This window comes from Castor canadensis, chromosome X (genome assembly GCF_047511655.1).
Source record: "Castor canadensis chromosome X, mCasCan1.hap1v2, whole genome shotgun sequence".
NCBI classification, from domain to species: Eukaryota; Metazoa; Chordata; class Mammalia; order Rodentia; family Castoridae; genus Castor; species Castor canadensis.
In genome coordinates, this window is record NC_133405.1 from 102,521,520 (window position 1) to 102,535,126 (window position 13,607).

At 40.3% G+C, this 13,607-nt stretch overlaps 1 protein-coding gene and 1 pseudogene across 1 annotated transcript in view; one reads left to right on the forward strand and one right to left on the reverse strand.

The window, feature by feature from the left end:
• The window catches only part of Efhc2 (EF-hand domain containing 2), a 183,877-nt gene that overhangs the window by 51,235 nt on the left and 119,035 nt on the right, over window positions 1-13,607 (forward strand). The gene's annotated exons all lie outside the window — the stretch shown is intronic.
• On the reverse strand, window positions 359-3,603 carry LOC141419800 (putative deoxyribonuclease TATDN2 pseudogene; annotated as a pseudogene).

A 13,607-nucleotide genomic window follows, 5' to 3' on the forward strand; every position in this document is an offset into this window, starting at 1 on the left:
ATCCTAATTAGTTTTTTTTTTGTTTTAAGACAAGGAGGAGGATGACTTTAGTCACCAACTTTTCAAAAGCACAGATTGCAGAGAACACTGTCTTCCTTACTGACTAGCATTTTTGGCTGGGAGGAAAACCCTTAATTACATCAAGGACAGTTCCACTTAGCCCTCCTCCCATCCCACTGCACCCCACCCTACCAGCTAGAAGTAGAAATCTTATGAAGAGGTTTTTAAGACATCTTGTCCTGATTTTCTCTGCTCCACTGCTTTGTTTTGGGACATAAGTACAGTTCAAATCCAGTCTGGTTTGTCAGGATGCTGGTCTCCCTTTTTTGGAAATCTCGTTGACTATGCCTTCTCTGCTTTAAAGACTGTAGAGGCGAGTGGTGTTCTCACGTAAGGCAGCCAAGATGTGGGAAAGTGGCTGTTCTTTGATTTTGGCAATCTCTTGCACTGTACGCAGGGCCAGGCCTGGGTGGGCATACTGGCAAAGGCTTCTGGGAACCCGGCGAGGGAGAAAGTATGGAGCATCGGTTTCGACAAGAATTCTATCTAGTGGGATCTTTTTCAGAGCTTCTCGGACTTGCCAGGCAGAAGAGTAAGTCAGGACTGCTGTGAAGCCCACAGACATGTTGGGGAAGTACTTCAGCAGGGGCTCAATGACTGGATAACTGCCAGTGAAGCAATGCCGATGGATCTTGTAGTCAGAGGGCACAAATTTTTTCATGATGCCCAGCAGATCTTCGTCAGCCTCTCGGCAGTGGATCACCAAGGGCTTCTTGAGAGACACAGCCAGCTGCAGTTGTCTCTCAAATACCTTGAACTGCTCTTGGACAGGTGTACTGCACTTGTGAGAGTAATCTAGGCCCATTTCTCCAAATGCCACAGCCTTGGGATGCCGTAAGGCATGTAAGAGACTTCTTTCTTGATACTCATTGTAGTAACATGCAAAATGAGGGTGACAGCCAAAAGCCCCCCAAACCAGATCTTCTTTCAATAGCTCTTCCCATAGGCCATCCCTGAAGGTACGAGGATCACAGAAGTCAGAGATACAACCCTGAAATTCCTTTGGGAAGGAATTACTATAAACTTTTATGAATGCGGTGAAGCTTCCTTTGAAGGACAACTTGGAATAGAGCATGTCCAAGTGACAGTGAGTATCAATGAAACCCTCCTCTACCCTTGGCTGCCAGTGGCTCACTGGCTGGAAGCCAGATGCATGTGCTCCCTGAGCACATGGCACCAGCTCCTCTAGATACGTTTTCTCCGGTGCAACTGCTGAATTTCTGGGGAAAAGAAGTGAAGGAGAATTCTGGGATCCCTTCTTCGGAGCTTGTGGTATAGTAGGAATAATTATTCAGGAAGCTCCAGCTGTCCCTCCTAGCCTGGAATGTAGTGGTGGGGGTACTGCTGCTGCTGCTGCTTGAGAGACATGGAGAAAGCTTGGTATTGCTGGTCCAACAGCTGGTGTAGTCATTCCAAGGGCTGTAGTACAAATTAGGCTGCTGTGTGCTGTAGTCATTCTTGAAGGACGAAGGCTCTGAAAGTACTGAGAGACTCAGTGAGGAGGGCTCATCCTGAAATAATGTGACTATGGAGCTCTCACCAGCATCAGACCAGTCACTTGAATAGGGAGGCTGGATCACCACCTTGTTTTCTTCAGGTATTTTGCTTACTGAGTGGGAGTTATTGTTATCCCTAAATTCTAAGGCTGAAGGACTTTTTTTGTAAATGACTACTTTTTTTTCCGGAAGTGGCTCTTCACTGAGTTTCTTACTAGGAATTATAACCACTGTTCTCTCACTGAAGCTGTTCATCTTTGGGGCTGACTCTATCTTTTTTTGAGGAGCAAAGGAGGAGACATTCCTGGCTAGTATCCCTTCAGACTTAGGACACTGTGCTATGTTCTTCGTGAAAAAGCCTTGCTCTTGAACTCTGTCTCTCCTTTTCTGGAACTTGTTCAGTTCCTCAACTTTATTTTGACCCTCAGTCTTAGCTGAAAGTTTAGAATACTGAGTACTAAACCAAGCGTCTTGATGTCTAACCCTCCTTTTCTGAAACTTGTTTGGTTCTTCAATCTTGTTTTGACCCTCAGCCTCAGCTGCTAATTCAAAGGAATGGGCAGCCATCCTGGAAGACCCTTGGTCTTGAACTGTGCCCTTCTTTTTCTGGAACTTGTTCCCTTCCTCAACTTTGTTTTGACCCTCACACCTAGCTGCAAATTCAGAGGGAGGGGTAGCAAACCAACGGCCTTGAAGTTTGGTCCTCCTTTTCTGGAACTTGTTTTGTTCCTCAATCTTATTTTGATCCTCAGCTGCAAATTCAGAGTACCGGGCACTAAACCAACGGTCTTGAAATCTGCCCCTCCCTTTCTGGAACTTCTTTCGTTCCTCCACCTTATTCTGACCTTCAGTCTCAGCTGCAAATTCAGAGGGACTGGCAGTAATCGTGGAAGACCCTTGGTCTTCACGTTTGTCCCTCCTTTTCTGGAACTTGTTCAGTTCCTCAACTTTATTTTGGCCCTCACGCCTATCTGCAAATTCAGATGAACCGGCACTAAACCAACGGTCCTGAAGTCTAACCCTCCTTTTCTGGTACTTGTTTCATTCCTCAATCTTATTTTGACCTTCAGTCTCAGCTACAAATTCAGAGGAACGCAAAAGGCAACTATGTTTGGAATCAGGACAGTAGACATCCTCCTGAGAAGCCATTCTTTCTTTCTTTTTTTTTTTTTTTAGAAATGGGCCAGTGGAGGGCACAGAGGGTCCCACAAACTAAAGAACTTTGGATACTCACTCTCAGTCAGGCAGTGTTTGGACTTTACTGCTACCCACAGCCGGTTCTGAGGAGAATTTCCGTGACACAATGAGCCCCAGGAAAACAGTCCACAAAGTCCTTCTCGAAGGCTTTTAGGCCCTTGGGGGCCCCCAGAGGGGCCCTGCCCCCTCCCGAACCACTTCACCAAGTCCCGGGAGCAGCCCCGTTTGCTGGGGGGGGGGGTTCTACCTAAGTGCTGCTTCTGTGATACTGCAACTCCCCCGCTCTGACGCCTTAGGAACTTTAGCACCTTTTTCAAGGTCAAAGAACTTCCACTGTGATACCAAAGTGCCTCGGAGAAGTTCCAGTGAGCCAGGAATCACCAGAGGCACGCTGAGGCGACCAAACCCACAAGGTGCTTCCCAGAATGCCAAGCACTTTCGAATCTGCAGCCGCTATTTCCTGTTCATTTAAATACTTCCACTTGGGTCACAGCAAGGTACTTCCGGGGGTCAAGACTATACCGCTTAGCTCCGAATGCCTGCCTAGATTTAGCCTCCCCTCTGAGCTGTCGAAGCCCTCCAAATGACTACAAGGTTCTTTAGGGGTGATGGACCCTGGGTCAGGTTATTGGCCTAGAGTCCCTGATCTCCAAGAATGAGCAGGATGGGCCTGAGGCAGCGAGCCCCGCCCCCACGGCTCCTCTCACCAAGCCGGAAGGTCCCTCCCTCAGGGGGGCGCTCTCCTCAGCGCCTCCCCTCCCCCTTCCTTTAGTTACTTCCGTCACTTTCTTCCTTGCGGCCTTTTGCCCTGGCCAGGTCTCCAGTGAGCTGCAGTCAGTGCCGCCGCCATTTTGTGTGTGTGCGCATCTTGTTTGGTCTGTGTGTATTCTTATCCCTGGCTCCCTCTTCTAAAAGCATAGTCATTGCTTTTAAACCATTTTAAATATACATCTAAAAACAGCCACTTAATTGTGGTATATAATTATTTCTAGTCCTGTGTTCTTTTCAGTTAACTGCATATCTGAAGTAGTTTTCTTATTGCCCATTTGTAATATTCCAGGGATTAGTTAGAAGTATTTGCAATTTACCAAACAATTATCTTCATTTTTTAACTGTTCAGGTCTCATTCTAGCTTGCTTTTTTTTTTTTTTAAACTATAGTGGTTTTAAGAACGCCCAAAAGAATATGTTTGCACATTTAAGCATGTTCATTGTTTGGTTTGTTTATGTTCGCCACGCCCACAAGTGGAGTTTCCGAGATGAGTGTAGGGATTTTTAAATGGTTCCTCACAATACCTGCATTGCTCCCAAAGAGGATTGCAGTAATTTAAAATTGTATCGGAAGTCCAGTGTGGTGGCAAGCATCTGCAGTCCCAGCTGCTCGGGAGGCTGGGGCAGGAGGGTAGCTTGAACTCAGGGGTTCTAAGACAGCCTGGGCGACATAGCGAGATTCTGAGGTTCTGTCTCAGAACGAAACAAATTCCTTCATGATGAATGGTCTGATTAAAAGGAGAAACACACACATAAAGCTGGTGGCTCCGTTGTAATTTTAATTTTCACTTATGTGATAATTTCTCAGTGAACATTTTATTAATGCTTACTTGAATTTTGTGTGCGTTTCTCATTTCTCTTTTATGGTCCTTAAATGCTAGTTTAAAATTTTTTTAAAGTTTTTCTTATATTTCCTAATTTTTTTCATTAGTATATGTTTATTTATATTTAAGTATTATTGGAATTATAATTAACAGTCAAATTTTGATGTTTTCTGTGTCTCCCCTCTCTACTAGCCCCACTGCCCCACCCTCCCAAGAGGCTTTGCCACTTTGTTGATGAAAAAGGGTTGATTTGCTATATTAAAAGCTGATAATTTGGTGTTGACTTTGGGTTATAGTATAAGTGGAATATGCATGTAGCTTTTCCACGTTAGTACTTTTTTGCTGATTGATGCGTGATTCCTCTTTCATTGTAGGTTAAGTTCTTGTGCTTAATACAGTCTATCTGCAGACCATCTATTCTTTCCCACCTTTTAGCGTGCCTCTTGTTACTCTGGTGTTGCACTATTTTACATAATTGAAGCATTATATTAAGGTAAAAAATCTGGGAGTGCTAGGTCTCTCTTACCCTTAATTTTTGGTTATCTTTTGATTTATTTTATCAGGCTGAGTTAGAAATATATTATTTTAGTCTGTTTATCCAAAACGTACTTCCTATCTGTTCAGTCAAGTTCTTCTATAACTTTTAGTAGGTATTTTCACTTTTATCTGGGTCACAGTTTTAATTAAATAACTACTGTTTTGTAGTTTCTTTTTTTTTTACTTTATTGTGAACTTTTATCCTTATTTATTTTCTAATGAAATTTAAAATTCAGATGTGATTATACTGATCTCTTTCATTTATTCTTAGTTTTTTTAAGCTTTTGCATATACCATTATTTTATCTTCCCATAATGATAATTTCAGTCTCTTACTTGCTAATATTTTTACTTCATAGCTGTTTACATTATCCACAACTTCTAAAAACAGTATGAAATGCTCTATCTGGGATGATTTTAATGTGCAGCCATGGTGAGAACTATTGTTCCATGGTTCACTGTTTTTTATTTTTTTCCTTCTGTTTTTAATGTTACATCTGTTAGGCACTGGAATTCACCTTCCTAGCTTTCTATCATTTTTGGTATCCCAGGGAAATTATATAATATGTTAATTTTCTTTTCCTTTAAAGTTGGAAAGAATCCATTAGAAAATCATACCAGATAGAGCATTTGTTGGGGTTATTCTTTGGTAATTTTTTCATATCTTACTTGGTTATTAGCCTATTCATTATTTTTGATCAGTCACAGTTATTACAGTTTAATTGATTTTAAAATTTATTTTCATATGCTTATATAATTTATTATAATTTGTCTTATAGTACATTGTATCTGTCCTGAACTATCTCATTTCTGATTTTATTTTTATTCTTTCTTGATTAGCTTTGCTAGAATCTTGCCTATTTATTTAAAAATCTCTTGAATTTATTTGTTGTGAGTTTTTTCCCTCTGTGGAACTGGGGTTTGAGCTCGGGGCTTTGCGCTTGCAAAGCAGGTGCTCTATTACTTGAGCCATACCTCCAGTCCACTTTGCTCTGGTTATTTTGGAGACAGGGTCTTGTGGACTATTTGTCTGGTTGGCCTCTCAGCCTCAGCCTCTCCAGTAGCTAGGATAACAGTCATAAGCCACTGGTGCCCAGCTTGTATTTTTCCTAAAAGTAAGACAAGATGTCTTATTTAAATTAATATATGTGTATAAAATGACATTAGATATAAATAAGCTAAATATTCCAATTAAATGGTTGTTACTAAACTAAAAAAACCTCTGAAATTAAGTTATATGTTGCTTTCAAAAGACATACCTAAAATAGAAAGATGCATAAATTTTGAAAGCAATGGTATAGAAAATTAAGTATACCATGAATACACTGGAGATGTAAAGCTGTTAATGTTTTCTAACATCTCTGGGTTTTTAAAACAATTATTTATTGGCATATCATAGTTGTACGGGTGTGGGTACATTGTGTTATTTGCAAAAGTACTTACAGTGTACCTTAGTTAGATTTGCCCCCCTCCATCATTCTCAGTTATCCCCCTGCCCCCCATTCCTGGAATAGTTTCAACAGATCTCATTATTCCATTTTCATACATGAGTACACAGTACTTCCACCATATTCTCCCTCCTTCACCCTTTCCTTGTGCTCTCCCCCCTCTCACTGGTACCAAACCCTGGACAGGACCTGTTTTACCTTCCTGTCCTTCATTTTTTTAAAAAAGATATTTTTGTTGATGACGGTTATATAGGGAATTTCATTGTGACATTTCTTTCTGTATGTGTGTTATACCCAAATTGGTTCATCCCCTCCTTTTTCTTCTTTCTTCCTTAGTACTCTTTGTATGGTGATTTCAACAGGTTTGAATATTGCATATTCATACTTGTGTAGAAAGTACATCAACCATATTCACCTTTACTTTGTTCATTTACCCCTTTCACCCCCCTCATTAGTGCCCTCCCCTTAGCGTGACCTGTTTTACATTTTTGTCCTTCATTGTTTAGGTTTCTGTTCGTTGGTCAGTGGGATTTTTGCCTTGGCATTTTATCTGTAAATGTGTTGTGCTTAAGTTGATCTAACCCCTGTCCACTGCATTTCCTCACCCTTTTCCCCTATCCTGTGTTGTTCAACAGTTTTCAGTGTTTTATTATGTCTTCTTCCTGCACAGATGTGAGGTATTTCATTATTGTTCACTGTCTTTCTTTCCTTCTTTTGTTGTAGTTTTTTTCTGTTTTCAAATTCCTATAATCCTTTTTGCTTTCTACTATTTATGACAGATTTTTGCACTTTCAAAATTTTTTGTTTGAACTGTTACTCACTGGTTCTGAACTTTGGCAATTTCAGAATTACCTGGGAAGCATGGAGGGTGAAGGGGGAAGGAGGAATACCTTTTTTTCTTACCCATTGCAAGGATCATGGCTGAGACCTCCATAACAAAAGACAGATTAGCAAGAGAAAAGCATACAAATTTATTTATATTTAATTTATTTAAGTTTCAAGTGACAAAAGAAACAGGAAAACTACTTTTATGTACAGTTATGCAGAAGCATGATTGGAGGACAACAAGGTATGATCCTAATAGTAATTAGCTAGGGGAACTTAGGAAGTCCTGTTTGTTCAGAATCTTCTTGGTGTCCATGTATGACAGCACTTCCTTATGGGTATAGGGAGTGACATGAGGGTTTTCAGAAAGGAAGTAAGGGAAAAGGGTAGAGAGTGAACTTCCTAGATTTTATTGCCTGCTTAGAGTGGCATGTCTGAGAGACCTTCTGCTTCTGCCAAGTTCTCAAATGCCAAGATGCCATATTTTGGGGTAGTGTGTCTGAACCTTATCAGTAACTTAAAAAAAAAACTACAAAAAGTACTTTCATTTCCTCCTCAAATATTGTAATTTTATTTAGCTTGGGTCTGTTTTATTTTTTTAAAGCTCCTCATGTGCAGCTAAGGCCTACGAACACTGTTAGCAATTTATCCTCTCTCAAATTCTGAATTCTCTTATGTACTAATTTAAATCCAATAATTTACCTTCACACTACAGATTTGCTTGTATCCTATCAATTTGTATGGCTTTCTTTTCTTTTTTTTTTTTTTGGCGGGACTGGGATTTGAGCTCAGGGCTTTGCGCTCTCGAAACAAGCACTCTATGGTTCAAACCACATTTCTGGTCCATTTTTTTCTCTGCTTAATTTGGAAATGGGGTTTCGTGAATTATGTTTGCCTACGTTGGCTTCAAACCACAATCCTCCAGATCTCAGCCTCTCAAGTAGCTTGGATTATAGGCATGAACCACTGGTGCCCAGCTGTATGGCTGTATTAGATTTTGTATTTATTTTTTGTATTTTTAAATTTATTTTTAGCACCACAATTATTGTAAGTGACAATTTTTACTTATGTTATATTGTACATTTCTAGCTGTATTTCTTTGGGACCAATGACTGTAAGTTATATAATTTTTTTAATATAATTTTTTTGTGAGTTAGCATATGATAAATTTCTGTAAATCTACCATTATCATATATAAAAGGAGTTATCTTCTATATGTAACGCAAAATTTAGTGTTTATTTTCTTGATTCTAAGACTATAAACATTGATTTCTCAACAGCTTTTTATTAGCATAAATTAATTATAGAAAGAGGTTTCCATACATGCATATAATGTAGTTTGATCAAATTCACCCCTTCTATTACTCTTTCTTAATCTCCTCCCTAGCTCCCCTACTTTAAAATAGTTTTTGGAGGCATACATTGTGCTCTTTTCATCTATATGTAATGTATTTCCATCATATTTACCCCCATCCCTCCCTCCTTTCCCCTTCCCGCCTGACTGGTTCCTGCCACCCGTTTTACAATTTTAACAACCTTTTCAGGAAGAATAAACAACACTGCATTAAATAAATACAAAATTTTATTGTCTGCTAACTAACCTCTAACTGCATGCATTTATCCATACTGCTACATGCCTCCTTTGGTTCTTCATAGTTCAAGTCTGAGTGTTTTTCATAAAAGAGAAATCTAAACACTTCATTTAATTTTGTGATGCTGGAGATTGAACCCAGGCTTTGTCTGTGCTAGGCAATCACCAAACCACAGAGCTATCTGTGCAGTGCTTTTTTCCCCCCTCTCCTCTCTCCTCCCCTCCCCTCCCCCTCCCTCCCTTCCTCTCTCATCTCTGTCCCTCTTCCTTCGCCTTATCCCCTCCTCTTTATCTTCTTTTCCCCTCTCCTTTTCTCCCTTTCTCCTCTGTTCCCTCCCCCTTCTTCTTTCCTCCTCCCTTCCCTCTCCCTTTCCCCTTCTCTCCAATTCCCTCCCCTCACCCTTCTCTCCTTTCTTCCTCCTGCCCCTTCCCTTCCCCCTTCTCTTCTCCTTCCTCCCTCTCCCTCCCTTCCCCCTCTCTCTTCCACCCTCCCCTCTCCCTTCTCCTTCCCTCCCTCCTCCTTCGCCTCCCCTCCCACTCCCTCTCTCTTCTTTCCCTTCACCTCTTCCTTAGCTCCTATCTCCCCTCCCCCTTCCTTCCCCTAGTCTCCTTTCTCTCTTCCCCCTTCTCTCCTTTCTCCTCCCCTCCCCCATCTCTCTCTCCTCTCCTTCCCCTTTCCCCTCATTCCCCTCCCTTCCCGCCTCCTCCATTCTCTCTTCTCTCCCCTCTCTTCCCTTCTCTCTTCCCCTCTCCACTGCCCTCCCCCTTATTCCTCCCCCTGCCCTCCTCTCTCCCTTCCCTTTCTCCCTCCTCCCCTCTTCATCCCTCTTCCCCTCCCCTCCTTATTCCTCTCCCCACTCCCTTCCCCTCCTTCTCCCCAGTCTCCCCTCCCTTCTCCTTTCCTCTCCCCTTTCCCCTCCTCTCTCCTGCTGAAAACAGGTGCATGCTACCACACCCAGCTTCCTAAACATTTAGACTGAGATTTGTAATGTTGATTTCTGTATAAAAAGTCAAACCTTATTGAACATTACTAGTATTTCATCTTCTTTCCTAATAGCTTCTCTAGAAATTGATATATGAATTTTTGATCCTTAAATTTTTTTTTTGAGGCAGGGTCTTACTATGTAGCCATGAGTAGTCTCAAACTCTTGATCTGCCTTAGTTCTCCGTGTGCTGGGATTACAGCCCTGAACTACCTAAATAGTCTTTTATGACTCGTACATCGGTCACAACAACCTCTCCAGCTTCAAAAATTATATGATATACTCTGAGAGACTAGGCTTTTGCTTTGACATTTTATACACAATTATTTTTTGTGTCAGTGCTGCACCATACAACAGTCATTTTGATAATATTTTAAATGAAAATTAAGAATCTAAATTAATGTTAAAATTCAGCTGTTTGGGGTATGCGATGCAAAGCAAATAAGTCAATTAACATGAAAATGGGATTAACTCTTTCCTTTCAAAACTACATTTGTACTGTATATTAAGTTATAACCACTTGCCCATTAAAATTCTCTCCTGACTATTTTGAGTTTCTTTTGGCTTCAATTGTAAAAGGGTCTCAAATTCAGAAGTGTGTGTGTGTGTGTGTGTGTGTGTGTGTGTGTGTGTGTATCATACATAATGAAACCCACCAAACGCTGTTGGAAAACGTTGAGGAAGAGGAAGGGGATTATAGGAATATAATAGAGGGGGTGAACTTGTTAAAAGTAATGCATACATGGTATTGTCACAATGAAACCCCCTCATACTATTAATGTATGCTAATAAAAGAGTTTTAAAAAAAGAAAATTGCAGCCAGTTACATCCTCCAGGACCTTACTTATCCACTTTCTGCGTGACTTACTATGACAAAACTTTGTATCATAATTATATTTCTATAAATTTTCGTTTCTAACAGTTTTTTATTTTGGGTTCTTTTTTTCTGAAATCATTGGTACATCAAGTTCCATTACAATTAGGTCATTTATCTTTATGAAATCACATTTATTATATTTGGTGTCTCTTCCTCGCATTCTCCTTTGCTGCATTTTACAATTTCCTCTCTCTCTTCTTTTTCTATCTTTTTACCTCCATTATTCTCTAACTTATTCTGTATCTTTCATGTTGGAGTCTGGTAGCTTGTATTCTTATAGGACCAGAACACAAAATACCAGTCATCTCCTCTTTTGAACGTTTGGAAGCCCAGCCCAAATATGCCTTTTCTTTTCTTTTAACATCTTTTGTTTATATTTTTCCACTACTGGGATTTGAAAGCAGGGATTTTGTATGCTAGCCACGCTCTCTATCCCTTGAGCTGTGCCCCCTTACCCCCTCTTTTTTATGGTACTAGGGTTTGAACTAAGGGCCTCAGGCTTACTAGATAAGTGCTCTCCCACTTGAGCCATGCCCTAACCTTTTTTGATTTTGTTTGTTTGTCAGGTAAGGTCTTCTCTGAGCTTTTGCCCAGACCAATCTTGAACCATACTCCCCTACCTCAGCCTCCAGAGTAACTGAAATTATAGGCTTGGTCACCATGCCTGGCTTGGTTAGGAGACAGGGTCTCAGTAACGTTTTGCCCAGTCTGGTCATGAATTGTGATCCTCTACCTCCCAAGTACCTGGGATTACAGGTGTGAAAAACCACAATTTGCTCAATTTTCTTTTCTTTTAATGCATCATTTTTTTAATTCATATCTGCATACAATGTTTGGGTCATTTCTCCCCCCTTCCCCCACCCTCTCCTTTATCCCCCCCGCCCCCTCCCTCTCCCCCCCAACCCCCTCGATAGCTGGCAGAAACTGTTTTGCCCTTATCTAATTTTGTTGAAGAGAGAGTATAAGCAATAATAGGAAGCACAAAGAGTTTTTGCTAGTTGAGATAAGGATAGCTATACAGGGCATTGACTCACATTGATTTCCTGTGCATGTGTGTTACCTTCTGGGTTAATTCTTCTTGATCTAACCTTTTCTCTAGTTCCTGGTCCCCTTCTCCTATTGGTCTCAGTTGCTTTAAAGTATCTGCTTTAGTTTCTCTGCGTTGAGGGCAACAAATGCTATCTAGTTTTTTAGGTGTCTTACCTATCTTCATACCTCCCTTGTGTGCTCTCACTTTATCATGTGATCAAAGTCCAATCCTCTTGTTGTGTTTGCCCTTGATCTAATGTCCACATATGAGGGAGGACATACGATTTTTGGTCTTTTGGGCCAGGCTAACCTCACTCAGAATGATGTTCTCCAATTCCATCCATTTACCAGTGAATGATAACATTTCGTTCTTCTTCATGGCTGCATAAAATTCCATTGTGTATAGATACCACATTTTCTTAATCCATTCGTTAGTAGTGAGGCATCTTGGCTGTTTCCATAACTTGGCTATTATGAATAGTGCTGCAATAAACATGGGTGTGCAGGTGCCTCTGGAGTAACCTGTGTCACATTCTTTTGGGTATATCCCCAAGAATGGTATTGCTGGATCATATGGTAGATCAATGTTTAGCTTTTTAAGTAGCCTCCAAATTTTTTTCCAGAGTGGTTGTACTAGTTAACATTCCCACCAGCAGTGTAAGAAGGTTCATTTTTCCCTGCATCCTCACCAATACCTGTTGTTAGTGGTGTTCCTAATGATGGCTATTCTAATGGGTGAGGTGGAATCTTAGGGTGGTTTTAATTTGCATTTCCTTTATTGCTAGAGATGATGAGCATTTTTTCATGTGCTTTTGGCCATTTGAATTTCTTCTTTTGAGAAAGTTCTGTTTGGTTCACTTGCCCATTTCTTTATTGGTTCATTAGTTTTAGGAGAATTTAGTTTTCTAAGTTCCCTATATATTCTGGTTATCAGTCCTTTTTCTGATGTGTAGCTGGCAAATATTTTCTCCCACTCTGTGGGTGTTCTCTTCAGTTTAGAGACCATTTGTTTTGTTGAACAGAAGCTTTTTAGTTTTATGACGTCCCATTAATCTATGCTATCTCTTAGTTGCTGTGCTGCTGGGGTTCCATTGAGAAAGTTCCTATACCTATTAATTCCAGAATATTTCCTACTCTTTCCTGTATCACCTTTAGAGTTTGGGGTCTGATAAAAGATCCTTGATCCATTTTGAGTTAATATTGGTATAGGGTGATATACTTGGATTTAGTCTCAGTTTTTTGCAGACTGCTAACCAGTTTTCCCAGCAATTTTTGTTGACGAGGCTGTCTTTTCTCCATCATATATTTTTAGCACCTTTGTGAAAGACAAGTTGGTTATAGTTGTGTGGCTTCATATCTGGGTCCTCTATTCTGTTCCACTGGTCTTCATGTCTGTTTTTATGCCAGGACCATGCTGGGTTTTTTTGTTACTGCTTTGTAATATAGTTTGAAGTCGAGTATCGTGATACCTCCAGCATTGTTCTTTTGACTGAGTATTGCCTTGGCTATTCGTGGCCCCTTGTGTTTCCATATAAATTTAATGGTAGATTTTACAATCTCTTTAATGAATGTCATTGGAATTTTGATGGGATTTGCATTAAACATGTAGATTACTTTTGGGAGTATCGACATTTTTACTATGTTGATTCTACCAATCCATGAGCATGGGAGATCTCTCTACTTTCTATAGTCTTCCTCAATCTCTTTCTTCAGAAGTTTATAGTTTTCCTTGTAGAGGTCGTTCACATCCTTTGTTAGGTTTACACCTAGGTATTTGATTTTTTTGAGGCTATTGTAAATGGAATTGTTTTCATATATTCTTTCTCAGTTTGTTCATTATTAGTGTATAGAAATGCTAATGATTTTTCTATGTTGATTTTATATCCTGCTACCTTGCTATAGCCATTGATGGTGTCTAGGAGCTTCTGAGTAGAGTTTTTTGGGTCTTTAAGGTATAGGATCATGTCATCT